Raw genomic sequence first — 27,199 nt, 5'->3', positions numbered from 1 at the left:
GTGCTGGGGCTCCATCACCCACACAGCACAGAAGTGCTGCCTAATGTTTGGATGAAACCTCCTGTGTCCCCATTTGTCCCCATTGCTTCTTTTCTTGGCACTGGGTACCACCAGCAAGAGCCTGGCTCCATCTTCTCTGCATCCTCCCTTCAGGTATTTATCTATATTGATAAGATCCCCCCATGGCTCCTCCTCATAACAAGGGCACTCCAGGCCCTTCAGCATCTTTGTGGTCCTCTGTTGGTTTCCCTCCAGCAAGTCCAGGTCTCTTGTACTGGGGTCCATCAACACTACATGTGCAATAATGTCATGGGACAAGACAATAGATGCTTTCTCGAATCAGTAAGGAAAGAAAGCAGCTGCTAACTGAATATTTTGTTATAAGCTACTTTTGTTTTTCCCCTCAAGGCAAAACTGTAAATTGTTCACATACAGCTCTGAGGCAGATATTTTCAGGGGGGTTTACCTAGAGATTTTATTTCTTGTGCAACTCCATGAACTAAAACCTGTCTGCCCTAGGCAGTAACAAGACACCTTGCTGTTACCCAGGGCCCATGGAATAACTGGGGTTTGGTTACACCCAGAGTATTCAGAGCACCCCTGCAGACAAACCCTGTCACCACACTGCAGAAGAAAGCTAACAGAGGGACATCTGCTTCACATCTGGATTCCTTTTTGTCTTTAAAATACCTGACTGAAGGGTGAATGCTGCACGAAGTCCACAACACCCTCCCAAGATGTGGTGGGTCATGCCCAGAGTTGTAGGAATAACACCTTGATGAGCATGTGGCCTGGAATCCCAAAGTTGTTTGGGGTTTGTGGTTTTCAGATTTAAACTTCACCTTCAAGGGGAGACACGGAGTTATGTTGCTGTCCATGTGAGCTCCTCAGTCTTTAGGCTTTCAGTGTCCTAATGGACACAGCAGCTATCCCCTGCTGCTCCCTTTCACTTGCATTAGGATGGCGGGAAAATTAGGGGCTTTCTACACCCTGGAGAGATGTTAAAATAAATAAAAAAGAAGGGCTGACTAAAAGCAACCAGGGTGTATATTTGCAGGCAATACTCTGTGATTAGATGGGAGACCTGTTACTAAAGGCTGCAAGAACAGAGTGAAATACAGCAGCAAATGCAGTGACTGCTACAGAGAGGGGCAGATGGAGGAAGACTCCAGACTGTTTGCTTGCTTTCAAAACTTTTCAACAGCAATATCTCTCTTCCCTTCCACCCCCCAGTCCTGATTGTTTCTGGATTATCAGTAGTAACATGTCAGGAAAAACATATAAAACATATAAACATATAGCCTAATAAATGCACTTTTGCAGCTAGTCTGACTTTGGGGAAGTGGCCTGTTCTGTTAGCCATCAATAGGACCTCTACTGTGGTTATAACTGAGGTTCACTCTTTAACCTAGGGCAAAATACTTTGCTAACAGTCAAGTAGGTTGTGGCAACACTCAATTCGAGCATCTCTTTTCTCTTCTCTTCTCTTCTCTTCTCTTCTCTTCTCTTCTCTTCTCTTCTCTTCTCTTCTCTTCTCTTCTCTTCTCTTCTCTTCTCTTCTCTTCTCTTCTCTTCTCTTCTCTTCTCTTCTCTTCTCTTCTCTTCTCTTCTCTTCTCTTCTCTTCTCTTCTCTTCTCTTCTCTTCTCTTCTCTTCTCTTCTCTTCTCTTCTCTTCTCTTCTCTTTTCTCTCCTTGTGAGTTACAAAATCACCCTTTGCTACCAGGTTGAGGCCATTTCCACAGGGCATCTCTCACTCAGAAACACAGGTATCAAAGTAAGCATAAAGTAAGGCAGGGAATAATTTTAAAGGGCAAAGATTATTCATACATTTAGTTATACCTGTTTACCTCGATAGTTTTCAATAATATTTGCCTTCATCTGAAACCCTAAAAAGTGTCCTTATGCTGTGCTTGGTTGAGCACCAGTCCTGGAATAATAGAATATCCTGAGTAGGAAGAGAACCACGGGAATCATTAAGTCCAGCTCTGGAAATTGTTTCAGCATAGGGAAAAACAAAGATACAGCAGTAGGTGTGACCCACCCTCCTGCAAACCACAGGTGGTTGAGACTTTCAGCATCCCCAAAAGGAATCAAGATCACAGAGCCCCGGGGAGACTAATGATATTTTCTCCCCATGGCTTCACCCATCTGAAATAGCAGGGCTGGGATAAAACATCCTTTGAATGTCAGAGGAGCAGAAGCTGGCAGGTGGCTTTGCCTCACTCCTCGGGGTCTCCTGACTCACAGTAGGTGCCTGGGGGCTTGCACTACCCACCTCCTCAGCGGGGGAATGGCAGGTGGGCAAGGCAGAGCCCCAGCCCCGCAGGGAGAGAGATGCTTTCTGCCATGACTCATCCGCGCGCTGCCTTCGGAGGGAGAGGCAGCAGTTTCAGTGAGTGGGAGTCGCTTTGCTATTTTCTGTTTACAGGTTTTTCTCACCGTCTTTTCCCACCTGGGGGATGGCGGATTTGAAAAAAAAAAAAAACAGAGTGCAGTCATTCTGTGGCTGGAACAAACCTATTTTATTTATTTTATTTATTTATTTATTTTTCTTTCCTGATGAAGAGTGAAAGTTTGGTGTTCACAGGGGAAAATGGAAAATGAAGAAAGGAGAAAAAGGAAAAAGCATTTCAGGCAGGGATGGACTATGCATGGGTTACTCTTATTTTAAGACTGTAAAGACTTAAAAGACAGTAGCTTCTTCAAAGGGTTTATTGGCACTAATGGGTGGTAACATATCAACAGGTAGAATCTGGGAAAAAGAGGAATTTAGGCTCCTTTGCTTGCAGACCTTATCTAGAAATCAAATCCTGGACACCACAGACCATGTCAGAGTGTCCCTGCTTAGCTAAATCACATCAAACTTGTCAATCTTCCCATCAAACTCACTGTCACTCAGGTCCCTTTCATGCTGGCTGCTTTAGCCATGGTGAATCAATTGCATGGCTTGGGGTTGGGTTATTAGTGCCATTATCTTGTTTACTGCCTATGGATCTCCCTAGCTTTAAAGCAATGCCCTTCTAACACCCTAGTAAAAGAGAAGGACAGTTATTCCTATGTTTCACATGGAAAAATGATGATGGAGAGAAGGATTTGCAAAGGGTCTTTGCTTGCCAGGTTTATGTTGTTTCAGGGCTTGTTACAGTCCATGTTCTTCAGCCTGGGCCTCTCCTCACTTGTCAGAAACCACTTGAGGGAATCTCCTAGACAAACACAGAGGTTATCCTGCACTGGACTGGGATCCTTCCTGTTAAAGCATTGGAGTAAATGGTGATGAGGATATGAGTTGTCAGGAAGCCCTTGTATTAGACCACAGATGTCCATGAGGCAAGAGTCCAACTGTGAGAGCTGAGCTTGGAAAGCTCCTGAGGTACTTTTGGCCCTAATCCAGTGGTTTGGTCATCTCTGGCTCCAGGATAACGCTGAGAGCTGGGTTTCAAAGCTTGAAAAACTAAATGGGTGTTTAATATCTGGGAACCAGCTTCAGCTGGGCAAACAGGTTTCCACCAGGATACCCAGAGCCTGGTGAGCATAGCATGAGTCTTGGTCCTGGAAGTTCTATCTTCTCTGACAGTCTGGGGACCTGAACCTCCATCTCCTCTCTTACTGGTGAGTGCAACAGCCAATTTAATTTGTATATATCTGAAACAGCAAGGTTTTGTGAGAGCTGGCTGGCCTTGCCACCTTCCTCCAGGAGAAGTTTCCAGGCCTGGATCTGAAGCCAAGAACTCCCAACAGCTTGCTCTCAAACAGATTTATAGCTATGTTTCCCCTGTTAGGAACATGGTTTAGTGTGTGACATTGGTAGTAGGGTGCTGGTTGGACCAGATGATCTCGAAGGTCTTTTCCAGTCCTAACAATTCTGTGATTCTACGTGTTATGAAATGACTTCAGCCACTCTGGCTAAAGCACTTTGTGGCCATGGGGCTTATTCTGAAACACCCAGCTCTCTGCAGAGCATTTCATCAGGGGGCTGAGAAAGACACCAAAAGGAAGGTCCCTAAGCTGAACACTGCAACACGAATACATGGAGCCTGAAAACTTTGAGGCAGAGAAGGAAATTGAGTTGAAAACATTCAAGTGCTATGTGACTGTGAGATGGCAGCATCCTACCCCTGTGGGGTACACCATCTTTCAGACACAAACAAAAGCAAAACCTGAGGAGTTGGATAACTGGCAAACACAGTCTTGTTTCTTGTCAGGGAATGTCTGTCTTTCCAAGCAAGCTTATTGTGCACTAGCAGGAGCTGCTGAATTAGCAACTATGGCTTAACTATGTATGACAGTGGAATTTTGGAGAAGGAACCATGAAGAGATGCAGCATTCACCTTGTCTGTGAAAGGGGTGGGTAAGTAGAGAAGTTCCCCAATGGATAAGAGATGGTAGCATTTAGACACCAGGGTTGGGTCAGAGTTGTGATACCCACAAGGATGAAGATCCTTCCCTCCTCCAGATCACACATTTTACTCCTGCATGCCATAATCCCTTTCCAACTTGCAAGGTTTTGTTTTTTGCTTGTTTTGTTTTGTTTATATATATATTTTTTTAATTATCATAGAGATACCCTGTTTTGCATGGAGATGGAATTCAAGTTGGATCGTGCACCTAGACCTAGGACTGTGTAAATTTCTGAATCTCATTGCTCAAAACCAGTCAGACGCTAATGGGAATATGAAGTCTTGCATAGGATGAAGCAGATGAGTGAACTGATGGAGAGAACTGAAGAGGCTCCAGCTCTTTCTCCCATCCTTACATATTCACTCTGGAGTTTTGCAGGACCCACGTATAAACATAGTTAAACTTTGTGGTGGTTCTGCCTTTTTTTGTGGGCTAAGGGCAGCCAGCTATAGCTGGGGATGTCATATCTTTCTAGATCCATCTCCAGTTCACATACAGCATGTAGTTATTGCCAGGGTTTTGAGTGAGGGCTCTATCCACGTGTCCTCTGAAACAACACCTGCACAAGGACTGCTCGTGAAGTTGGAGCTAATTTACTGAGAAGCAGTATAACCAAAATAATATACACCGTGTTCTTTCCAGTTTTGAAGACAATGATTAAAAGTTAAGTTGTTAAACAATAACATTTAGAATCAGGATTTTTTCTTTTTTCGTCGTTGTTTTTCCAAATACTTTACATTTAAGCACAGATATACCCTCCAATCATCTTCAACTGCCTTTCTATTTAAAAACAATTAGAGAGAAAGAAAATTATGTGTGACTAGGTGTGTACTGCAGAATATAACTCTTTTATTTATTTAAGAGGGAGTGATGAGCCATATATGTTATACAATTACATGGAAGATAGCAAGATTACTGTGTTTTGGAACAAAAAAAGTGTCAGCATTTGGAAAGAAGGGGGATTATTGGAGGTAATTTATGTAGTTGAGAGTGATTTAAGTCTAGTTAAACAATTGCACATCACGGTACAATATATGACATAATAGGACAAGAGAATTGAAAAGTTTTCCACTCTGTTTTCTATTCCATCTTTTCAGCTGGTGCTCTGCCAGAGAAACCTGCAGAGCTCTGTCATTTGCGGAGAGGCTTCTCCTGCCCTATGTTATCCTGATGTCTCTTCTTATCTGCATCGTACTGTGGTTGGTCACTCATCCCATGGCATTTCTTCTGGGGATTTGAGTGGGCTCTGCCCAGCTGTTAGATGAGCTGGTTCTTACTGACCATCCCAGCTCAGCTGCTTGAAATTTCGGGTCAGCAGTCTTTTGATTTTTATTCTTGCAATGTCCAAAGTTTTTTCTTTGGGGAGGAAGTCAGGGCATAATGCATTTAATAGGCTAAAGGTAAGGGGAGTTAGAATCAGAGAATCATAGAATGGCTTGGGTTGGAAGGGACCTAATGGATCATCTAACTCTAACCCCCTGCCATAGGCAGGAATGCCACCCACCAGATCATGTTGGCCATCCAGCCTGGCCTTGAACACCTCCAGGGATGGGGCATGCACAACCTCTCTGGGCAACCTGTTCCAGTGCCTCACCACCCTTACAGGGAATATTTTCCTTCTAATGTCTAGTCTAAATCTATTCTCTTTTAGTTGAAGACCATTCCCCCTTGTCCTGTCATTATCTACATGAGTAAAGAGTCCTCCATCCTTTTTAGAAGACCCCTTTAAGTACTGAAAGGTCTCAATGAAGTCTCCTCGGAGCCCTTTTCTTCTCTAGGCTGAACATCCCCATCTCTCTGAGCCTTTCTTCATAGAAGTGCTGCAGCATCTGATCATCTTTATAGCCTTCCACTGGACTCACTCTAACAGATCCACATTTTTCTTGTGCTGGGGCCCCAAACCTGGATGCAGTATTCTAGGTGAGGCCTCACAAGGGCAGAGCAGAAGGGGACAATCACCTCCCTCCCCTGCTGGTCACACTTCTGTTGGTGCAGCCCAGGACACAGTTGGCCTTTTGGCCTGAAAGTGTGCACTTCTGGCTCATGTTGAGCCTTTGGTCCACCAGAACCCCCAGTCCTTCTCTGCAGGGCTGCTCTCAATGAGTTCTTCTCCCAGAAGGGAAGTATTAGGGATGGGTATTCAGGAGGATACACTGTTGTTTTGGGATTTCAATGCCTATTGACTCTTGGGTCACCTACCTTATGTGTTTTAGAGGATGGGGAGGGAGTACCTGAAGGTTCACATGTTGCTCAGACTGAGAGTTGGCAGCTCTGGCACTGGGATCTAAGCACATCCCAGCTGTGAATGCTTGAGAGCTCTCAATAGCCTGACAGAGCAGAGAGAGACTTCTTTTACTGATGGGGGAACTGAGGCACAGGGAAAATGATAGATTTATCTTCTTTTTTTTTTTTTTTTTTTTTTTTTTTCTTTTCATGCTAGCTTTACTGAGCTGCTGCTCAGCATCTCTAGGGAAAAATACAGCAAATACCAAACTGGCTTCTGAAAACATTTTGGCTTAGTTTAATCATCTGGAACATCACAAATTTCCATTTTAGGGGAAAGAGATCCCCTAGCAAAAATCTGCATCCAGAAAGGGTGTGAGCATTGCTACACGTAAGCTTTGACTTTGAAAGAGCCCAAAGGTACCCTCCTCTCTGTGTACAGAGATGGGAAGGGGATTTAAGCAATGCAGCTCTGAGACGGTAAAATGAGATGGAGAAATGAGACTCTGCAATTACCCTGCTGCAAGTGACTAATGTGACTGCAGGAGAAGCAGGTGACACCAGCCGGTATCACACCACCTGAAACAGCACTGGGCAGCAGGGCAACAAGTTTTGGGCACTCATGTAAAAGGGATTGAGCATTAAGTTGGACTCAATGATCCTTGTGGACCCCTTCCAACACAAGATATTCTATGATTCTCTGATAAAGGTTTCTAAATGTTCTCTTCTAGCACAACCTCTTTCTTTCCTCTAGGAGAGGTGCTTGGAGGAACCCAACTTCAGATGTGACGGCTGCTTGTGGTGGCAAGTTTCAGGCAGATGGGGTTTAACAGCCAAATGTTTCAGATACAAGCATACAAGTTTTTCATTTCAGATTCCAGCTAATGACCCCAGAGTCTGATAAATATACCAGCTCCCAGTGTGTGCTTGCTCTGGTTTGCAGAGGCCCATCCATGGCACCACATATCCTCTTCACCCAAGCCAGCTGATGCAGTAGGGTCTGCTTAGAGGTAAGGGTGAGATAGAGGGAGCTCATTTCTTCCTCCCCAGCACCATGTGGCTCCCAGGCTGGAGGAAAGAGCCAGAGGAGAGTACTCAGCAAGCTGAGCCCTGGCTCCAGGCTACCTGTGTGACAGCTAAAGCTTGGTGCTCTCTGGATACTCATCCTTCACTCCCTTCCATCCTTCAGGTCACTGTGCCTCAGGTAGGGTTGGTTTTATGGGTTTGAATACCCATGGAGTAACTACACTATGAAGCATTAAGGAAAATAGAGTCCAGCAAGTTGAAGTGGGACCTGGACCAAGCTTTCCACAGCTCTTGCACAACCTGTGGCCATTCTCTCACTGCTCACTGAGGCTCAGCCCTTTGTGGACCAGCTCATGGGATGCTCCAAGCATCACGCCTTGAACCACAGGCTTTCCAACCACAACACTCCTACAGATGAACCCCCTTTTGGTTGCTGCACCCCTTGGGCTCAACTCAAGGGCTATGTAAGAGAAAGTTACTGAGAATCACCTCAGCTCTGAGGACAATTACTTTTACCAACCCAGGTCTTACAGGCAGTGTTTGAGGCTTCGAGCAACAGCAGCCACAGCTGCAGAGTCATCACTACCAGCCTAGCTCCCAGCTAGAATTAATGATTCGAGCCTGCTTAACTGCCAGTTTCTCCCCTTTGCCCTAAATGTTAATTCCTTCCTCAGATATGAAATTACACAGAGGTTTCATGAGCTGCCATCTTACCTGTGATGATGGTGTTCAAGCTCAGCGAGGCACTGAAAGTGGATACGGACCCACCCCATAATGTAACTTAAACCTTCATCCTAAGAACAGTAGTTAATGCATTTATATGTAATTTTCTTTATTTTGTTCTTGTTTGCTTGTTGGATACATATAAAAACTGCCAGCACCTTTCAAACATCGTCATCCCAGGAAGCAATGAGAAAGATACTTTGGAAATTACTTTTCAACCTCAAAGAAAGTAAAATAAAAGAGCAGCTGACTGAGGCAGCTTAAAACACATGATTCATCGATGGCAGAGCAGAGATGAGATCTGAGAAAGACCAAGACCATGCTCTAACTGCTGTGACACACTCCTGCAAACTGATGGCAGCAGGGGTGCTGTGGCAAGCAGGATTGTCAGGAGGAAATAGGTGGAGGTGCTGGGAAGGCAACGCAGTTGGAGTGAAATAATCCCCCGAGCCCTAGACAGGCTTCATGGCTCATTCTTGCCCACTCTGGTGATTATTTATGATGCAAAGAGGCTGCGGGGGGTTGCCATGTGGTAACTTTTGTCAGGCACTGCTTTTGAGACTTTATCATTTGTTTTGCAGAGCCAGAGCTGTAACAGTGCATGGAGGTTGCAATGCAGAGAGTTTATCTCACCTCTTGTTTGCAAAGGGGGTAGCTAAGGAGAAAACCTACAGCAGCCCACAGGGTCCTGATTCCTATCTGATCAGCCCCTCATTCTCTTATTTATTTTATGGTTTATTTATTTATTCATTTTTATGACCATAAAAATCTGGGATTATTTCCTCTCCAGTCAGTCCCTGAGCACCACTGAGGTCAAAAATACTTCAGAAGCTTCAGGAATTGCTGAGAGTGGAACTGAGCAGGAAATGGAATTAATTTTTCAGGGCTGTCTCACGTGTGTGCTCAGATTCTGGGGAATAGGGAATAGACTGACGGGTGGATGGTCGTAAAGCAGCAGAAAAGGGAGACTTGCATCAGAGCTGCTGATCTCCATCTCTACGTCACCTAGCAACACTCCAATTAAGGACTTAACTTCCGAAAAATTGATTCCTTGGGAATTTTCCCATTAGGTGGCACCACTGGCCTTGAGAAGTTTCTGTTGCTCTGTCTCCTTCATTCTAGATATCTCCAAATCCCTATGCACAGAGCACAGAAGTTCAGGAATAGTCGAGAACAGAATGAAGGCTAAGCTGTGATTTGTGCAGACTCCAAACTGACATGGGCTGTCAGTTCTAATTAAATTTGTAGATAAGCTTTTGAAGGGAACCAGACCGTCTTTTACGATGGGGATAACCCTGCTTCTGGAAAACCCCATGGAGTGATTCCATAACCTGTTTTCTTTAGGTAAAAGAGTTTTATATCTTCATTAAAACTGTGCATCAGCAGCAGAGCTTTTCCCTGAGCCACACACTATTTTCCAGTACAGCTTGTGCAGCCTGTGGCTTTCCAGCTGTTGGTGGAGAGGAAAACTAAATGTTCACATGGTGACACAATCACCCACCCTGTGACCTCATACAACACAGTGTAGCACACAGTATGTGCATGTGTAATTTGCAGGGAAAGTCCATGTTTTGACAAAACTCAGTGGTGGAAATACCCCTTTGCATTGTCACTTGGAAATGTCATTTCTGGCATGGCTGCAGGGAACTGAGTTGTATCTCCCCCAGAATTTGTTCTTGATGCATGCATGAATCTCTGCTAGAAAGGGGAAACTCATTTTGTGGACATATGTTGACACCAACTGAGGTGTCATATAGAGTCCTCCGAAGTTAAGATACAGAAATTTAGTCTGGTTTGGTCTGGTTTGGTTTTGTTTGGTTTTGAAGGGAAATTCATTTTGTGAACGCACCACCAGTGTTTCCTATTTCTATTAGCTCTATTTAGTGATTGTTGAGTGGGAGATTTGCCTTTTGACCTCTGAGAAGTCAGGTGAAATAAATCCTACCCCAGGAACCTTTTTCAGACTTCCAGGGCTTACAGAAAAAGTCCTTCCAGGTTCAGCAAAACGAGCCTTCTCTTGTAGTTGTTGTTACCTGTCAGACTGATGTCCCCATCTGGCCTTCTAGGAATTTTGTAAAGCTGGTCATGAGTAGTGGTAACGCTAAATAGCTCACAGCTCTTCAGGGAAGAACAAAACCGTGCTCAAGGCCTCCTCCAGCAGAATCAGAAGCACCAGTGTTTCAAAATAGTCTCAGTCTTTATAGAATAAATAGACCTAGAGCAGCTCCACGCTGCAGACATTAGTGTCCTTTCCTCAGCAAAGCTTTGTACACAAGTAAACAGTTGTGATAGACTCCACGATACTCGTATAACAAATCAGCTGGCTTTGCAATCCTTTTTCTTTCTGCCTCCAGCATGCAAATGAGGAAAAATATTCTAGAAAGAGTTTTCCATTCCTGCAGGCTGTTCCAAACTGTATTTGTGCAATCCCTATTCACTGTGCTGAAGGAACTGCTCCTGTAAGCACCTTCAGAAGATAAAAACACACAGACCTGCTCTGAACATACAGCCTTGGGTTTATGGAAGTTTGTTTTTGTTTTTGTTTTTTGTTTTTTTTTCCCTTTTTCCTCTTTCTTCTTTTCCCCTCCCCCCCCCCCCTTTTTTTTCCCCTCATTGTCCCCTTTCCCTTTCCCTTTCTCCATTTCCAATTCTTTTTTTTTTTTTTTTTTTTTTTTTTTTTTACCTTTACTTTTCTCCTTTTCTGCTTTTCTCCTTTCTTTTCTCCTTTTCTCCTTTTCTCCTTTTCCTTTCCCGTTCCCATTCCCTTTCACTTCCCCTTTCACATTTTCCATTTTAATTATTTCTATTTTCTTTTTTTATTTTTCCTTTTCTTTTATTTATTTTTTCTTTTATTTTATCTTTTATTTTTCTTTTTTTCTCTAATTAGCATAATGTGTTGTGGTCCATAGGGCAGAGGTTGCACTGCAGATAAGTCTAACTCTACAGAAGAGAATTAAATTAACCAGCATGACTGACATCTAAGTCTAACCTTAAGCAGAGTGACAAAGAATTAGTATTTGAGGAAGGAAACAACAGGTTCTGTTCAAAACAAGAAATACAGAGCAAACGGTCTGTATTTGATAGTCCCTTTTATTCTGTTCCCATTCACAGTCATTTGTTGAGCTTTTCTTACTATTAATTTGTCTTTCCTCTTCATCCTCCATCACCCTTGTCATTCAGCTGCCCCATCAGTAGTTTTGCATTTATAGAGACCTAGCTCCATCTCCTCATTTTCCTTGCAATGATTTGTGAGTGACAGATCCCTTCTGTAACATGAAGGTAAATGTACTCCCCTTTCAGCCCTTCAGGAACAGAAAGTTTACTTCCCTACTCCTCTTCCATACACCTCCCAGAGCCATGCTGTTATTGAAGGCTCACACACAGAGCGTCTATATAGACAGGTGTCTTACACAGAGGGCCCTGTGTTGATGCAGATGGTTGGATGGATGGTTTTTGAGCCCAGCCTGTCTGCATTCTGTTCCCTGAAATGACTTATTTGACTCACAAGCTAATGTCAACAAGGTTTGTCTGGAAAGGTCTCCAGGATGATTACATTGCATCAGGTTTGGCAAATATTCATGCCAGGGCAGAGCTGAAGTAGCTCAGCTGGGAGAGCGTTAGACTGAAGATCTAAAGGTCCCTGGTTCAATCCCGGGCTTCAGCAGCCTTTTTCAGCAGTTTTGGAGGTTTTGGTTCTGGCCTGACCAGTACAAGAAAAAAATGGAGCTACAGGAGAACTTCCACCAAAGGGGAGATGATTAAGGAACGGAAGTATCCCTCGTATAAGGAGAGGCAGAGAGACTTGGGGTTGGTTGCCCAGAGGCCATGGTATCCATCCTTGGAGATCTTCAGAAGCCATCTGGAAAAGCCCTGGGCAATCAGTCCTAGGCAGCCCTTCTGAAGCAGGGTTTTTGGACCAGGAGACTTCCAGAGACTTTCCAACCTCAACTACGTTACGATTCTGTGGGTAGAGAAAGAAAGAAGTTTAGGTAAACAGCAGGGATTGTCATCTTCAAATATTGCCATTAGCAATGGCCACCTGGCCAATCAGCACAGCCATACGGGCTGACTAACCAGGCAATAACAGCTGTGATTATTATTGGGATATTAGAAAAATGGACGTAAATATGAATGAGAGCAGGTTTACACATTCCTATCCTTAAAGAAACATTTATTGGGTTCTAATTTTTTATTTTTATTTTTAAAAAATTATTTTCGACAAGCTAATAGCTCTGTGGACAGGGAGTGTTTCAAAATTATCTCGCCACCAGCTCTGAAATCCTGGTGTCTGTCATCTGTTGCGAGAGCTGCAACGCTACGTCACGCGTAGAGCCCCCAAATAAACTTCCGTTCTCATTTAAGACACCATCTGTGTCCCATTTCTGCAGCACTTGGCACAGCTCGCTTCCCTTCTATGGTGTGTTTGTTCCCCTCGCGGAGCTACAGCCTTCGTTGGAGGTGGGAAAGTCAGCTGAAGCGGATACCACCTCCGTGCCAACGGAGAGCACTTTGCTGCGATGTCTTTGGGTAGCGGGGTGTTCTCTGTGCTCAGCCTTGGTTGGTGGCCCTGGAGCAGGCTCAAGGGAAGCTTGTGGAAGAGGTAGAGCCTCTATTAAGTCATGTTTGGCTGCAAGGAGAAGAGACTTCATTAGGCTGTTGGCTGTTAATGAGGACACATGCAGTGAGGTGAAGGGCCAAGTGGGAGCATCATAGACAGGCGCAAACACGGTGGAACATCCAACTTCTCTCAGTTCTTTACCTGGTAACTGATGGAGTTCATAGCCTCATCTTCTTATTGTGTAATTAAATTAAGCTTTCTTTCATAACTCTGACAGCTATAATCCACTCCAAAACAAAAACAACCTTATCTTAAGATTTCCAGCAAACTAACTGAATGATCTGTGCAAATCACATCGCCATGCCTCAGTTTCTCTCACTGTAGCTCTGAATCCTGCCTTCCATTACCTTCCCCAGGTGTAGTGAGAGTTAACTTGCAGGTGAAAATACTTCATGTTTTCAACTTGTTTTTGTGTATTATCCCAGCACGCGTCCCCATGGATGATGTTGTATTACTCACACACCTCAAGTCCTATTTTTTTTTTTTTTCTCTAATTCCTTTTATTTGCAAGAGCTGTGAACAGTCATGCTATCCAGGAAAACACAGTCTTCATAATGCTGGCATCAGCGTCATTGAGCTGTGCTCAGGAGATTGTTTCTTAGGAATTCCTATGACTTTCAGGTGAATTTGCTTCAAAATTTAACAGAAACAAGGAGGAGGGATGGATAGGGAAGAAAACAAGGACAGCTCATCTCAGAAGAACAGAGAACAAGATGAGGTAAATAAAGCGGAAATAGAGTAGGAATGAGGATCACAGAGTGGAGGTGACGTAAAGTAGTAGAGAAGCCAGGGGTCATCTTTGATAAAGACCATTTTAAATGACTGAGAAGGACTTTGGGATACATCTGGAAAAATAAGACATCATATAAATGGAGCACAGAAAAACTTGGATCATTATGAAGGCAAAGTCTGGAGAGATTTGTTACTCTTTATGTGTATCTGAAGGAAATAAACACCAAGGATGTAGGGGGATGTATAGGGTCAGGCTAACAGGTAACATGAGAGGAAAGGAACTAAAGTGGTTAATGATATGGCTTGGCTGTAAATTCTGAGATTTCTGCCTTCTCAAATGTAACAAAGTAAATGAAGAAAGCATAATGAATCAACACTTTCTCTTCATCCTCCTCCTGAGCAATTCTATTTTATTTTTTTAACCAAAGCTGAGATATTACATAAGCTTCTCAAACCAGAGAAACATCGTGGTTTTAGCCTACTTTTGGATGTGTTTTATTTCCTTTTTGCTTTGAAAGACGTGTCCCAAAACTTTCCTTGAGCTCAATTTGCTTGCCTTCATCACACCCAGCAGTACTAGCTTCCATGCTCTAATTAATGTCATGTGAAGAATGTGAGGGAGAGTTTCTTGGTTAACGTGATGAGATAAGCAATGCTAAGCCTGTTATATCACCAACCTTTCTCTCCCTGCCAGAGCTGAAGGATCTGGGGAACAACAGGAGGCACAGAGGATGTGGACCAACATGCAGTCTTATTAAACATAATATTTGGCCTTAATTAGAAGATAACTGGTATCAGCCTATGAACATGGCAGAGACATTGGATGGAAATGTTGGTTGCATCAAGGGATCTCCAGTCCCACAGAACAGGTATAACTCTGGCTGAAACTGGATGTCAGGAGGGAGTCAGGTCTGGTGAACACATAGAATAGGGAAGAAAACATTCTGACCCTGCCCTCTTCTCCAGCTAGTTATTTCTTGAGAGGGCAAAATATGAATCAGCAGTTGCTCCCACCGTGGTTGTGTCATTCACTAAGGAACAAGCTCTTTTTGCAGTTTTGTTTGCCATTCATTCCAACTCTCTTTCTGATAACAGAACATTGACAGAGGTAACTCTGACCCTGAATCATGGGTCAAGAGACAACTTTAGCTGGGTCATCAGAAGAGCAGGACAGACAGACTTGGTAAGGCCATAGTCCATCAAACCCTGTCTTGTCAGCAGAGAGTGGTTTGCAAAAATCTGATACAGACAGCTGGACAGCTGTGGAGCTACCTTTCCTTTGGTTATCCCAGCTCAGCAAACCAGAGGTGCTGAGGCTTCTTCAGCTGTCAGTTACCTTGTTATTGCCATGTTATTGCCATATATAAAAGTTCTGATAGATCTGTCAGATCCGTCCAAAGGAGTTTTGTTTTATTTGTTTTTTCCTACAGCAATTTAACATTTTATTTATTTATTTATTTATTTATTTTTTTACTATTTCCTTTTCTACCATTGGCTGATGAGGTCTGTTACCATTCACAGATATCTCCACTGCTCTTGCTCACTTTGGCAGGAGAAAAGACTATCACACAATCGCAATGCCAGGAAAACAGTGTCAGAGGTCCCTCCAGACCAGTCTCCAGCAAGCTGAATTGATTCAAAGTCCTTTTCTGCCTCTCCTGTATTCATAAAGTGACCCACATTCACCTGAGTCCCAGTTGTGTGCAGGCTCACTGGACACTTTGCTGTGCATTCATCTCATCTGCTCTCAGACCAGCCTGCAGTGCGTTTCATGAAAAGCCAGCATTTTCCTGAAAAGACATGGCAGAGAGGGAGAGAGACCTTTAATCTATTTTTTTTTTCAGCTTTCTTTATATACTACTTTGAACTCTCCTCCAATCTCTTCCCAACTCCTTTTCTCCTGTCCCTCACACCAATAAAACACGCTAACCAAAGGTGGCTGACATGGCAGGGGGTGAACATGGGAGGGAAATCGTGGTCCCTGGGAGGGAGAGCAGAAACCCTCCGGCAGGGAATAGGAACAACTAGTAACACATTTCCAGAGCACCGACATGTTCGCTGTCTGTGCCACCCACCTGCTCGTCTCGGCTGGCCTGCCAGCTCCAGGCTGCATACACCCACTTGCAAGAGGGAGCCAGCCCAAGAGAAAGTTCACCTGGAGGGGAAAGCAAGCAGTCCCCAGAGGAGGTGGGAAGAGGACAGGGGATCCTGCGAAATACCATGGTTGTGTTTCAAGAAGGAGATTTTCTGAACTCAACCTGATTTGGGAGTATAAAGGATGGGATGTGGGGATGGCAAAGGGTGGTTTAGCATCCTCATCCAGATGATGTAAATATCCATAAAGTTTACCTCTGCCATTAATTTATAGTGTATTCCTGAGGAAATTGTCCTGTCCCATTTGCAAACACTGCTTGACTTGGTTACAGTGTGTGAGACCATTTTGTAACTATTGAGACAGCCACCAGCCCTGGAGTGGGATAAATCCCCCAGCACTGCTGGAGAATTAACACTGCAGATGGCTACGGGAATACTTGCAGGTGTTGAGCTATTTGTGGTGTTTTGCCTCTTTCTTTTGACAGCTTTTGTCTCACTTGTTTGCGTTGTTTATATCCAGTCTCTCCCAGTGTGTTCAACCCACCTGGGGAAGTCATGGGTGATTCCCACCCATGGGGAAAAATGCAAAGTTTACCCAGATGCACAAGCTGAGATGCAAGAGATGTCTGGCTATGAACTGCAGTCTGATAAAAATCCAAAGCAATTTCTTCTCCTTGAGCACATGGTGGGGTTGAGGTTATGTGCAGGTACTTCCCGTTTACTTCAGAAGCACTAGGTAGCTGAGAAGTGCCAATATATTTAGTGAGGAAAGCAGATACCAAACCCTGAGCTAACAGGTGTTTCCCTTGGGAAGCACTGAACAATGGAGCTGATTTCTCTCTCCTGACTTTCCCTGAGAAGCTGGTGAAAAAAAAAAAAAAGGAGCTGTTAACTTAGAAACTTCAATTAAATGTTTAAAGCTACAGGTGATGATCTGGGACCTAAATTCCTGAAAATCTTTGGGCTAAAAAAAAAAAAAAAAAAAGCATCCCCAGTGGCTTTGCAAGCCTTCCAGTCCTGGAGTTATTTGCATATGTATATATATATATATTTAATGCCTCTAACACTAGGGAACTTGTATGGCAAACTAACAGCCACAGTAAAGCCTGAACTCTGCTTTTGCAAGCTTTCAGGTTGTCACTGTAGCTGCAAAGCTAGCTTCTCTCGAGCAGCAGACAATCCAGCACATCTGTGGCCACCCATCAGGATCTTTAATGGGGTGGCTTCAAAATCAGCAGGCAGCTGTACTGCCTCTCACTCGGTCCAAGTTAAGAAAAGCTGCCGCCGTTTTCTATGCTAATTTTATGGTTTTTAAAAGCCCATTTCATGTCTCCTCCTCCTCCTCCATATACTTCTCTCTCTTGCTCGCTCTTGCTCCTCCTGCGGAGGTGCCGAAGCCTCCTCCGTCAATTTGTGAGAACTTCTGCTTGAAAACTAGAGCAGAGAATCACCCACGTAACCAGGCTGGCAGGAAAATATCGGAGGCAGAGACACTGACTCAAAATGACTCAAGGAGTTTCCCCATGTCAGGGTGAAAGGAACGGGAACCTGAGCCTGACATTGACTTCACCAACATCCCTAGGTCATAAACCTGTCCATCATCTTCTGACCACAGCTGCTGAATTTGCTCATTAGGGAGACATTCTGACATTCCTGCATTTGTTTCTACCATGTGTTCTTTTCTTATTTTATCAGTTTTCTGCTTGCCTGGAACTTGTGGTGTTCCTTTTTTATTTTTTTTTTTCCCATGAGAAAACTTGGCAAGGTAAGCTTTCTTCTAGACATTTCCAATTGCTTATAATGAGGGATTATAGGACATAGCTGAGTTTCTGCAGACAGAAGCGAAAAAAGCATTTTCCAATGTTTGTGTCATAATACGTGTAGCTTAAGAAGGTGATCTAAGTGCAGTTTAAAGCCCTAAAATCTAGTAATTGAAATCATTTCTGAAATGGATTCTCTTTCTTTTTACATTAACTGCTTTAGATCTTTGCCAAGGATGTTTTCTGTACTGCAGATGCTTGTTGGGAACCAAGCTGCAATCCGCCCACCCTTCTGCATGGACTACCCAACTTTCCCCAGTCTGGCACCTTCTATGTGCTCCCAAAGGCTGGCAGAAGACCATTTGCCCTTGCCACAGCCTCTGAATCCCACCCCGCGCAGGGAAATGAAAACCTACATATCTCAGAAGCGACAGCAGGAGCTCCACAGCCCTCTTTCTCTGGGCGTTTTTGAACACAATTTGCATATTTAAATAGCCTGCTTCCACTTACAATAAGCGGTGCTTGATGTTCTTTCCTTTTCCTCCACTAGCACCCTGCAGTCACAAATAAAATTAGACTTCGCCATTCAAACTGAAAATAAAGGATAGCCCATTGCCCCAAAAGTTAACAGCCCAAACACTTAACAGACCAAATAACAATCTAAACTACAATTAATTAATCAGCCATAGACACTAAAGCTAAGACCCTTTGAAAGTTTTAACTGCCTATTTACTTTAGTACTTCTGAAGAATTGAGCTGGGTCCAAAAAATATTTAGTTATTCTCCATTTTTAGCACTGGGTATTCAAACTGGGCCACTACTGCATGTGAAAGAGGATATATTTCTTTTTTTCTTTTTTTTTCTTTTTTTTTTTTTTTTAAGTTTTGTTTTATTTTGTTTAGTTTTACTTTTGTTTTGTTTTGTCTTAATTTTAGCTGATGCACGACTATATGACTTTTGGGGATATTCCTTAGACAGAGAGAAACAATCCTAACCCAAAATTTTCGAGGACCCTTGCTCGATGACCTGAATGGATAAACTACCCAGATCCTCATATCTGCCACCAAAAAACAATGCTGGGTAAGTCATGCCCTACATCAAATTCAGTAGGTGATCTAGGGCCCTGTGCTTTTCAAAACCCAAGGACTTCCTGCTAAAAAAAAAAAGGCAGGACTGGATTTCAGAGGAGCTCAATATTCAGAGTCTGTAAAATTGGCTGCTCAGTTGAGCTCATAGGAGCAGCTGGACCCCTATGGACCATCCCCTACGGGTGGTGAAATGTTGGGTCCCAGGCCCTGGATCACTTCCCAAGGCTCCTTGGGGCAGACTTCAGCTTTAGGCATTTAATGCAATAAAATTTTGGGTTACCTTAAGATGTCCTTTAAAGTCGATCAGGAGAGTTAGTGCTTCTGAGGCAACTTGCTGAGATGTTAGAGCCAAAATTGGTGGACTAAGATGAGCTGGGAAGGGGCAAGACTGAGGATGCACACACTTAATTTTCCATCAGATGGTCTGGATGGCAGCTCCTGTGTACCCATTGCATCTAGGGCAGCAGGAAGCATCTTTTAATGTGAACTTGGGTGGTCTTCATCATAATCGGGACTCTACCCAGTTGCACAACAAGCAGAGTGTGTGATTCCTTCAGGGCCTCACACAAGCTGCCTGCTCATGGCACAGTGCTGCTACACCTCTGAGATCTCTGCACTGCAGCACAAACTGAGCCTTAATGTCTTTATGCCTGGAGTAGTAATCATAGTATTATTGCTCCCATGGCATGCAAATAATAATCCTTTCTTTTCCTCATCTTGTAGCTGCCATGTAATTTAGGAAATTAATCTTCAGGGCTGGGAATGTCTTTTATTGTCTTATGTGTTCTTTTTGCCCCTGTCTCTGTCATGGCTAACTCTCCCTGTCAGAAAGAGCATTTTCCAAGCTGACTGCACAATTTTGACCCAATTTTTGATGGGTGAAACTGAGGCATCAATAAAATAATTGCCTTCTCAGTTTAGCCGTTGGCAAAGAAAGAGACAAAGTAGATGAGCAGTCCAAATATTACAGTAGGTCCTGGGAGAATGTAAGACGGAAGCAATTGCAGAAACACTTCATGGAAATGCAAATTATCACAAAGACAGCAAAATAGGAAAAGTGATGATGGGAAGATGCATGCCACTCCACATGACCTTCTCCTCAGGCAGCTTCATTGACACTGCAGCAGTGTTTCACAGAGACTGCAAAACGGAGGGCTGGGGTCTTCTGTCTGACCCCATAAAATGCAACTGCAGATGTAGTAACCCCTGGGGTGATTTGCATTCAGTATTTTCAGTGGGAAATTTCCCAGACCTACTAACAGACCCAGAGCCAATCATGCTCCTATAGTGGCCTTACAGAGCTTTTCCTTTTCCTTTTTTTTTTTTTTTTTTTTTCCTTTTTCTTTTTTTTTTTTTTTCTCTTTCCTAGACAAAAGAGTCTTAAGCTCCTGCTGAGGATTCCTGTTGAGCTGATCTTTCACTGCAGCCCCAGCATCTCAGCAGTGCCGAGATGTAACACCGGTGCTGTGCAGTCGGAGTGGGTGCATGCCAATTAATCCATGCCAGCACTTGTGGCAGGAAAGATGGAGAGAGTTGTATCATGAGGACAGGGGAGATGGGCAGCAGCAGCATGTCAAGACTGAAGGAATTGAGAAAAAGACAGGGAAACAGTTAGAAAAAGCAGAAAATCAGAGCTGAAGGGAGCCGGCAGAGCTGTGAGCATTTGTGGGGAGGGAGGAGCCTGGAGAGGGAGCAGCGATGCACAGGGGGCTCAGGAGGAGATGGTTTTGGGGTCCGATGAGAGCTGATGGATCAGTGTGTGTGGGCTGGGCGAAGGCGCTGGCGGGTCAGCCGCCCCCGCGCTGCCTGCCGCCCACTGCCCTTAATCATCCTGCACCTTCCCCTTATTCATCCCGCATCTCGCCTCCCAGTGAGCAAGCACCATCCAGCACGGGGCTGCTTTAACCCTTCTTTGAGCCAAAAGCAGAGAAACTCGGAAACTTTCAGCACTGAGGCTTGAGCCCAAGCAGTTTCAAGGAGGAAAGGAGATGGCACGGGAAAGGGAAAGTGGGAGAAGCAGCAGCAGAGAAGCTGATCTGATCATTTCTGATAGCACTGCACTGTGGTCTCTAGGGATTTCTTTACATCCTGCAGTGTGTAAGATCAAGAGCTGATAGTCTGCATTAGTGGCAGCCTTTCCTTGGCTTTCCCACAGATGTGGACGAGGATTCGAAGCAGTTTGTTTGCAGGTTCCTCCTTGCACTGCGCTGCAGCCATGTTAAGGGTGAGCAAGCCCAGCTGTCCCCAGCACCTCCATGACTGCAACAGCGATGGCTTTGACCACAAATCCTCCAATTTTATTTAGAAACAGATACTAAGGAGAAGTAAGAAGAGGGCAAATGCATGTGATAGCTCCCCCAGTATCTCTCCCACCTCTTGGCCATTTTCAGCTGATGGGATTTGCTTAGCTGGCTGTGGTTTATCTGCTCAGCAATCCATAATAAATCTCTATTCCGAATGCTTGTCTACAGTGTGGCTGGTCCTTCTGAATTGCCTGGTGGTAGGAAACACCAGGTCCTCTTTGGGAGGATTTATGCTAAAGCCTACAAATACAACTGATCTCTCCATCTCAATGGCACTAAGACCACCTGGTAGGGCACATTGCTCTGTCATATTGCTAAAACCTCTTCTCCCCACTATAAATGCACGATGCCCAAAATTCCTCTTGGAAATTTGTTTCCTTGCCCCATGTTCTCCCCAAACCACATCTGGTTGTTGCTTGGGAGGACACAAGGTGGCACACTCAAGCAGTGTGGATGTGTGCTTGAGTCCAGTCACTGGCCCTATTTAGATTTTCAGCACATATTAAACCAGGAGTCTAGCACCAAGTCAAAATATTGTTTAGCCAGACTGCTTGAACACTAAGCCTGTGCCAGCTCATTGCTCTCTGACTCATGATCAGTGTGTCTGGTATCTGATTTGCTTCTGCCCTTAGGGCCCAAGGCTTCACTTCTCTAGTGCAGTAAATGAGGTCAGAGAAGTTCAGTATAGAGCCACAGTGTGCAAATTATTCTTAAACCTAAGTACAGTGCCCGGGATGTGCACACACACCTGCCTGAGTCCTGACACAGGCATAGAAAATAGAAGTAAAGGGTCAAAGGAAATGTATTTTCTACGTGCTGTATCCTTGAGCCAGAGGATCCTGCCTGAGTGAGTCAGGTCTGCAGAGGGATGTGCTGGGTGAGCAGCTGGTAGATTTGCTGAGCCACGCGGGAGGGAAATGCATGTTCTGGCCCTACCAGCTAGTGGGTGGTGGCTGTTGGCAAAGAGATTTGCCCAGAGGGCCCCATGATGTCTCTTCCAGGCTTAAGCAGGTCGTGATGTCATTCACTTATGCACAAGTCATTATTCACTATTCATTATTCAGGAGGAAGCCATCTCCTGGGAGCACTGCAGGGTCTGAAAGGGTTATGCCCACCATCAGAATGAAAGGGAGAAACAAGAGGTCTTTGCCCTATTTTGGAAGAGAGATCGGATGAATCGATCTTTGAGAATTCTGTAATCAAATGTTCATTGCTTCTCACTTCATTTTTTTTTTCAGAGAACTTGAAATTGAGATCTTGTCTCTGTAGTTTGCCTGAAGGTCTCCACAGATCAGGAATTAGTCAGAAAGGAACAGAGAGCAAAACTGAAACACAGTCACTTAGTTATAGAACTCTTTGAGGGTGCTTGCACGTCAATACTATCATCTCAAAGAGGCTAGTGTAGGAAAAGAAGAGGTTCAGGAAAAGGTATAAAGCTTCTTCAGAGACCTGGAACTGTTTCCTTATGAGAAAATAAAAAATTAAAAAAAAGGCATACTGGAACTTTTCCTCCTGGAAAAAGACAAATTGTGCTTCAAAGTCAGTTCTGATTCAGACTAAAGTTAACTCTTTCTGATAATATAGGTTTTTCTTTTCCATATCACATCTCCAGTTTATTGAATGTCCCCATGAACCACTGGGTCAACTTTGCTATTTCTTTAGGGGGTAGTCCATGACATAGGGGAATCCAAAGAATAGGCAACCCAAAGATGAGGGAACAACAAACAAACAAACAAACAAACAAACAAATAAATAAATATATATATATATATTTTTTTTTCTGTTGAAGACTTTGAATTATAAAACTCTGTTCCTGATTCACTGAATTCTTTAGGTTGGAAGGGACCACTGGAGGCTATCTGGACCAACCTTTCTTCTCAAGTAGGGCTATCTACAGCAGGTTGCCCAGGACCATGTCAATACAGCTCTTGAAGATCTCCAAGGAGGAGAGTCCACAGGTATCTGCCCCCACCCCTATCTTGATACCTTTTCTCCTCCTCTCCAGGCTGAATAGTCCCAAGACTTTCAGCCTTTCCTCACAGAGTATTCCAGTCTCTTCTTTGTTGTCCTTCATTAGACTCTCCCCAGTACCTCCACACCATGTCCATTTTGTACTGGTGAGCTCAGAACCCACAAAACTGTTGGAAAAAGGCTGCTGAAGCCCGGGATTGAACCAGGGACCTTTAGATCTTCAGTCTAACGCTCTCCCAGCTGAGCTACTTCAGCTCTGCCCTGGCATGAATATTCACCAAAGCTGATGCAATGCAATTATCTTGCAGATTTTTATCATTCAGACTGTCTTTGTGGACATTTGAACCTTGCCCTGTTACTGGAGATGTCTGAGAAGAACATAACTCCATCTTTTTTGCACCCTCTCTTCAGACATTTATATACATTGATGAGGTGCCCCCTAGCAGTATCTTCCAGGCCAACTTCTCCAGGAATTTCATGGGATGTTGTGCATGGATAAAAGGGCTTCAGAGGCAATTAGAGAACAGTGGAAACTTAGTTCCACCAGAAAATATTATACATAAGCTGCCTCAAAACCACTCTTCTTTCTTCCCCAGTCTGAGAAGTTATTAACTACAAATTACTAGGATCTGAGAGAATGCTGCACAGAAACTAGTCAGCAACTTTCTTCTTGTCATTGAAGTTGTTTCACCTGGTTTGCTACTTTCCCAACATCCTTTCTCCATATGCTAACTATAATCTATGCCACCACAAATAAACAAGCAGGGTCATTGTGACCACCAGAGTAGGAAACCCTCTAAAGCCTTTGGGACTTGGGTGGGGTTTTAACTAATTATTGACCTTCAGGCAATGGAAAATTGCCCTTCCTCTCAAATACAATCTCACCACAGTGACTACATTCAGGTTGCCTGAATATAGCCATTCAATGTTATTTGTAATACCTTAAAAATAACACTGCAGTTATATGACAGTTGCATCCCAGTTGTATGACAGTTCCTACTCTAGAGGACTGTAGACTTTCTTCATACACCATGAAAGAGATGAATCTTTCAACCTTCTATCATATTATTCAACCCTGGCTTGAAAGCTCTTGGGACTCTTATAAAGTACCAGGTACCTAGGAACATAAAATATGTCCTTCCTTGTCAGATGTAATTCATTTCTCTGAAAGAGGCACAGAAAGAAGCTCCATTAGAGTGAGCACACCAGGATGGCCACTAGCTGCAGTCCATTCCCTTTAAGCCATATTTAAGAAGCTGGAAGGAACACCTCCACCTGGTCTTACAGCATCTGTTTAGGGATCTATTACCAATGCTTAAACCTCTGTTGAAACACAGCTTTGGCCCAAACTCAGAAATTATCCGAGATCTTTGAATGAGAATGGCTTTGGTGGATAAAGCCACAAAACAAGAATAGTTCTTACAGCCACATTTCTACTGTTAACATTCCTCCAAGCAGGTTTTCTCAGAGGCCGGACTCAGATGTCATTCCCTGGAGGAGCCTGAATCATCCACTCCCTGTTGGCTGTGGGTGAATGGCTGGCAAGGAGCCACCTTTGGGTTTCTCTCTAAGAAAGGGAGACCTGCCAGGTCAGCATCTGTGGAAGCCTGGCTCACCTGCGGCTTAGCTCTGCCCTTTCAGCTGTCTCATTTATACTTCAGCTTTCTCCTTGCAAAGGCAAATGACTGCAGAAGCCAAAACAGTTCTGTTTCTCACCAGCTTTCCTCAGACAGGAAGAAATGATCCCAACATGGGAACTGTGGGATTTGACAACCCACTCTGCCTTACTGGAAATAATCAGGCATCAGCTGGGTACAAAATTCCTACAGAAAGATAAGCTGTGCTACCACTTTGCAAATGCTAGCAGTGCTGGGAGAAATGAGGAAGTGAAGGACCTGATAAAGAACAAGCCCTGAAGGAAGTGCTACATTGCAGTTAAATTAGAAATTTTAGAAGCTGACTTGCTGGGAAGTTGGCTCATACAGATGGTGAAACATCACAACTGAAAGTCTAGGAGCAAAGTTATCAGAAAATAGAGCGGAACTGCAAGTTTAACACGTCTGACTGGGAGGACTTGGAAGCTCAGACTTTCTCTCATTGAGGAGAAAGAAATTCAGCCTGACCCTCTGACTTGTTTGAGACCTAAGGGCTGGAGCTCTGTAGGGAGTCCTGCAAGGGAAATGAATGAAGTGGAAGGAAGAGTGAAATTGGGCTCAGTGCTTTACTTGCCTTGTGGGCAGGTCAAAATCTCTGCTTTTAGCTGACACTGCTTTTTTGAACTAGGGCTGTGGACACTTCCCTCTACCACAAACAAGTCTAGCTCACTGCCGCAGTGTACAAATGCAGAGATTTGGGAAAACTGCTTTGACATCCTATCCACTGTCATGAAAGAGACAGACAGACACTGGGGACTCCTGATTGAAAAATAACCTGTCCCTTTTTCTATCCATGTCTCCAGTCTGTCTGCCTACACCAGAAAGTTCCTGATAGGTAGCCTTATACTTCTCCTTTGGTTTCCTCTGATGTTCTCAGGTCAGTTGAGTCTCACTTGCACTGGGTCTGTAGAGTGTGAGCTCCTCTGGGCTTTACACAGAGGTTCCCTCTGTGTTCTCTTACCTGTTCTCGTTTCCACTGCAAAAATTCCTGTTTCATTCACATCTTACTGTCTGCTGTTTTGGTGTTCCCATATAACAAAGGATGTAAAAAAGACTAGCAATATGAAAGGGGCAATAAAGTCACTTCTATAATGTGAATGGATTTATAAGCTGTGATTATTCAGTCTGGAAAAAAAAAAAAAAAAGAAAAAGAAATGGAAAAATGAAGGATCTTGCAAGTTTTAGAAATAAGTCAGAAGGGGTTGACTGCTTATTGTCTCTCCTGATACAGGAACTAAGGCTTATCAGTTCAAATGATCAAATGACAGACTAAGAACAAAGGAAAAGGAAGAATTTCTTCACACAATATCTGGATATCTATGCAACTCTTTGCTGCAGGACCTTGTAGATCACCAAAGCATACAGTCATTCAAAGAGTGACTGGGTAAGTAAGTTTATTGAGGGAAAAAAGTCCACGTGAATTTGAAACAATCCGTTTTAGTTCACATGGTTCCTGAACCACAAATCTCTGGAGACTGGGAGACTGGGAGAGTATCTGGTGGTATAACACTATGTGCTTTTTCTATTATTATACTCCACTGTAGGCATTAACTCATGGAAAATGTCAGAAACTGGGTTTTGAGCTAGCTCTTCTTCTGTACATCTTCTCTGGCACCTCCCTGTCTTCATGCCTGGGCTCCCTAAGACATCAAGACAGCATCAACCTGTTAAACCCTGTTGGCATGATGGGCAAAGAAGAGATATGCTGGAGGTGTCAATTTTAGCTATCAGCCAACTGTGTGATCTATCACTCCCACACAGGTATTTGACACTTTGGCTAGGTGGTCAAGCAGATGTCAGGATATCCCTCTCTTTCCACTTTCCTTCCTTCTATTCTTCCAGTCTTTCTATCACTCAAGGCTGATCTGCCTGCGCTTTTTAAAACATCCATCTGGCATCCACCAGATGCAGCTTTCAAAAGTTATCACATTACACCCAGGCAGAAAGATGTCATTGAATGCTTATCCCTTGATCTGCTGAGCCTGACCATGATGGGAGGTTGGAAGCTGGCCTTTGTGGGTCAGCATGGATTCATCGCCCCTTGCTGAGTGCACTCTTTTTTAATGGGGGTCAATGCATCAAGCAGATGGAGGTACATTGAGCTGACCTTTCCTACCCAGCTCCACACGTCATATTTGCCATAAATCTTAGTTTTCACTGCAGATTTCCTGGCACCAAACTATGCCACTGATCAGATTTTGCCCTATTTCTCCATTCTTAACCCATCTATTTGCACCAGGGGAGCAACAGACAACGGCAGGGTTGAGATGCTATTGCTTTTCACATATTGACTTGGCTCTGATGTGTCAAATAAAGCACATGTTCCTCCTTTAGGTTTCTTGGATTTTTTCTGTCTCATTACACCGAGTAGGTTTCTGGTTTACTTGAAAAGAATTTTCAGTGATTATCTCTATTTTGCTGTCGCTTTTTTCTCTCCTTTTTATTTTTCCAGACTTTTCTGAAAATGATCTCATTAAGAACATGGAACTCCTGTTTCTGAAAAAGGCTCCTTGAGGTTTGCAAAGGTCTCCCAGCAGGAAGGTTGCTTGTCTCCATTTTTCCCTGCAGTTCAACAGACCCCCAAGTGAGCCCATTAACAAAAATGGA

At 43.8% G+C, this 27,199-nt stretch overlaps 2 non-coding genes across 2 annotated transcripts; one reads left to right on the top strand and one right to left on the bottom strand.

Moving 5' to 3' along the window:
• The first annotated feature begins 11,962 nt into the window (after window positions 1-11,962).
• TRNAF-GAA lies at window positions 11,963-12,035 on the top strand. Its single transcript has one exon. It is a non-coding gene; the product is annotated as a tRNA-Phe (tRNA).
• Window positions 12,036-23,119: 11,084 nt separating this feature from the next.
• TRNAF-GAA lies at window positions 23,120-23,192 on the bottom strand. Its single transcript has one exon. It is a non-coding gene; the product is annotated as a tRNA-Phe (tRNA).
• Window positions 23,193-27,199: the final 4,007 nt, after the last annotated feature.

The sequence above is a fragment of the Aythya fuligula genome, chromosome 2 (genome assembly GCF_009819795.1).
Source record: "Aythya fuligula isolate bAytFul2 chromosome 2, bAytFul2.pri, whole genome shotgun sequence".
NCBI classification, from domain to species: Eukaryota; Metazoa; Chordata; class Aves; order Anseriformes; family Anatidae; genus Aythya; species Aythya fuligula.
Note: the sequence above shows the minus strand (reverse complement) of the source record. Positions and strands in the feature narration are given on the sequence as shown.